This window comes from Malurus melanocephalus, unplaced genomic scaffold (genome assembly GCF_030028575.1).
Source record: "Malurus melanocephalus ecotype Western Australia unplaced genomic scaffold, MMel_1.1 scaffold_85, whole genome shotgun sequence".
Classification (NCBI taxonomy): domain Eukaryota; kingdom Metazoa; phylum Chordata; class Aves; order Passeriformes; family Maluridae; genus Malurus; species Malurus melanocephalus.
Window position 1 is genome coordinate 553,562 of NW_026623317.1, and position 4,182 is coordinate 557,743.

Genomic DNA, 4,182 nt, shown 5'->3' on the forward strand with positions numbered 1-4,182 from the left:
TGGGTGAAGGCAAATAAAATAGGCTCAGGGGTTTCTGATCATGATAGTAATTCAGATGTTTCTTTTGTTTAAAACTAACAGACAAACTTACGAGAAATTGTTATAGATGTAAGAGAGTGAATTAARTGGGCTGATGCAGGTATGAAAATTTGGTTACTCAGCAGTATTAACTATTTAGAGCCCCTTTCCTTTGTCTTGAGAGACTTCTTGCCAGTGTCATCACACCTCAAATTCTCCAACTCTACTCATTATCATAAGAATATTTACATCTGTACTTGTACTTTGCATATCTTCTCACCCACTTGCTGTCTCTTACAAAATTGGTGTTAAAGTCTGTGGTTTATATTACCAGYTTTCAGTTAGATGTATTTTCTGCTGGAATGTGATCCTGATCAGGTCTTCACAAATATTCCCTTTAGATTCTACTTTTATGTTGCAATATAGAGTCAGAAGATTCAGGAAGCCAATTTACATTCATTGTTACTTACCTTAATACAAAGTTTTTTCTCCAAAATAATGCAACACCATTGGCATGTGTTTAGCTTGTACTATTTAATGAATTTCTCATACTGTCCTACAGAAATTTTATTAAGCCTATTATTTCCATATTTTTCATATATATCTGATTACGCCTCCCAAAGTATATTGATTTTTTGTCTTCACTGAATTTCAATCTAGTCATGTTTCAAAGCATTTTCCTAGCATATGCGGGTCAGTTTGAATAAAACTTCTCTCCATCAAAGTGTATCAAGATTTTCCCACCTGCCTCTGATTCAACAATTTGTAGTCAGGCTTTATTTCACCAAACACATCAGTGATATCAAGAATTTCATGGTAAAACTCAATTCCCCATGCTCCTCCATTGACTGAAAACTCTTGATAAATCCTTTACAGGAGTTTTGTATTTCCTTTTGATTAACTAACTTCTACTCTTGGCATAAACAGATGCTCATTTATGTTTCTTAGCAGAGATGGATAGATGATGTAGTTATCAATCTTGTTAATTTTTTGTCAATTTTTAGATTGCTTAGCAGAAATCCAAATAAGCAGAGCAACCATTTTTTTTAATTCGACAAATGAGAATTTTTTGCATTAAATCACAAGAAGTAGCACTGAATCAACATGATTTAAACTACATTACCAAATTTTGTCTTGATTGTATTCTGTCAATTCTTCCCTTGCTTATTGTCTTATATTATGTTAACTAGTCTATCTGATTATTTCATGGGCTGCTTTTTTTTTTTTTTTTTTTTTTTTTTTTTTTTTTTTTTTTTTTTTTAAATTTAAAAAAAAAATCAAAAAGTCTCTTTCAATCTCCTCCATTGTGTGTACAGAGTTCTTGGTAATTTTTTTTCAATATTTTTTCCATTCATGTTCTTCCTTATCTTGGGTGTTATACAAAACACTGCTTAGTCATGAATATCATTGCATTCCTCATCATGTGGTTGATAAATTCCAGCATGGGAGGCTCATCACATTTGTGTCTTAAATAAGATTTTCTTTTATCCGATTAGTTCACCAAGTGACTTCTCGAGATTTATTTTTCTATCTGGTGTGAAAAAAACAACAAAAACAAAAAAACAAACCAAAAAAAAAAAAAAAAAAACTTTCAGGAAGTGACAAAAATTGCTATTAAAAGTAATTGCCTGATCAGGTATAGAATAATCTACAAACTACGAATGTGCAAACCGTGTTACACCACTTGGAGACACATGGAAGAAACAGCTTTGCTACACATACAGGAACTGTTCAGATTTCTTTATGTTTCCCTGAAGAAACAATATCTCTGATAATGTAAAGTTTATTCTTCTCTTTCCTGCTGAATTAAAAGTTTCACTATTTCCTAAAGTTATAAAAGAGAGAAGGAAAATTTCATCAATTTACCGTAGAGTCTATGTACTCAAAAAAACAAACAAACAAAAAAAAAAAAACCCCAAAAACTAAATTCAACAAACATACTGTGTTTCTGCATTATGAGCTAGATAGGGGGAAAGGAAGTTTTAAACTGAAAAAGGAGATTTAAGTTTGCTGTTAGGAGGAAATTCTTTACTCAAAATGGGAGCAAGTCAGTGRCACAAGTTGCCCAGAGAAGCTCTGGGTGCCCCTGGATCCCTGGAAGTGTCCATGGCCAGGCCTGGAGCAATGTGGGATAGTGGAAGGTGTCCCTACTCATAGCAGGGGCTGGAACTGGATGAGCTTTAAGGTCCCTTCAAACCCAAACCTTTCTGTGATTCCACGTTTCTCCATTAAATATATTCTCAGCACTAATCTCTCAATAACGCCAACAGGTCAGCATTATGAAGCAGTCATGGAGAGGGTGAATATTGGAGTTTTTGGGAATGTCCTGATGATGTTCTTACAGTGAAATCCCAGGACAGAGATAGTATTCTGTTACAAAGACTTCTTTTCCCTTTTTCTAACCTCGTTGCCAATTTAACAGTCCAAAGACTGATTCTGCACTTCACTACTGCATCCTGAATTTCCTCTTTAAATCACGTTTAGTAGTTTCAAGAGGATATGACAGGAACTGYCCTGTCTCCTCAGAAAGCAGTGAATCAATATAAAGCACAGAGCAGAGACACGCGCTGAGCCTCCACCATTCAGAACATATTTTTAAACTCTCGAGTAAGGATGGCAAGTCACAGCTGCGAGGATCAACTTGAGAACTGGTGACACCAAGTGCCAAGTCTGTAGAGAGCTGGTGTCATTCTCTGTAGAACTCAAGACTTCTATTTAGACAGGATTTTACAGTGTAGTAACTTTTTCCATGCTTCTGGCCAGACCCTGTTTGTTCCTTACCTTCCAATGGCAAGTCATGTTGACCAGGACCCTTCCCTTCACCTGCAATTTCTTCCATTTCATGMAGTCTGTCTCTGCTGAAAACAGTGCTCAGCTCTTCAGAAAAGCAAGATTTTCCTTCATTTCTGTCTGCATCTTCTAAGAGAAACCTTTGATCAATTAGGTCCTGATCAGATTTCATTCAGCTATGATTGACCATTAAATATTCAGTAAATGTAGTCTGTGGACAGACTAATCTGAATTTGAGTGGCTATATTGACTTTTTTCTTTTTTTTTTACTTCGCATGATCATACACCTGAATATTTCAAGTCAAGGGTGTTGAAATGGTTTCTTTTTTCAGCTGAGGTATCCATCACCTAAGCAGAGCATTCCACAGCTGCCTCAGATTTATGATTCCACACCTTCCTTACCATAAATTCCCTATTTACTCCAAGTTCCTTAAGTCATTCATATGTGTTCTCTTGCCTTTTTCAAACATTAAAACATGAATTCTCACTCAAGCTGGCAAACATGCTAGAGGAATCCCTTTAAAAAAAGACTTGGTTTAATTCTGGTAATTAACATGACACTTTGAACCTGTGTACTTTTATTTTTTGCTCCATATTCTTTGCAACCTCCCTTCATGTGTCTAAAAAAGAAATACATAAATGAGATGCCAGCTTTCTAATGATAGTGTGTGCTGCTGAGCTCCTTCAAGTGTGATAACCTAGGAACTGGGTGCTGAACAAATGTGAAGATTCTTGGCTGGGCCCACATAAAAAAAAAATAACAGTGGGTCCACAAATACCAGGAAAATAAAATTGTGGCTCACAGAAKGGTTTGGTTGGAAGGAACCYTAAAGTTCATCTCCTCGCAACCCCCTGCCATCTGCAGGGACAACTTCCACAAGAGCAGAGCTCTGAGGCTCATACAGCCTGGCTTTAAAARCTTCCAGGAATGGAGCAGACACAGYTCCTCTGGGGCTTGGCCTCACTGTTAGGAATTTATTTCTTAYATWTRATCTAAYCCTGWCCCYTGAMTAYCACTTCATGCCCTTGTGAAAAGTCCCTCTACAGCCACTGCTCCTCACTCTTCAAATGTGACCATCAGGGCAATTCTTTACTCACCATGTGGTTCATCTGCCAAATCTTGTTTCTCCAAGCTAGAGACGAGACTGCAGTGTGGGACAATGTCCAGTGTGTCCAGGCAGATGGCATCAGTCATTCTCCAATCCTGTAGCTTTATGATGGCTTTTTGCCACAAGATGCTAGGAACTTGATCACAATAAGAGGCCTTAATTCTTCTGACCATGCTCCCAGCCGTCCCCGGGGTACCCCTGACCTTCAATCCTTCTTTCTGAGTAGATCTCAGAGCTGCACTCTTTTTAGCTCATCTCCTGTATG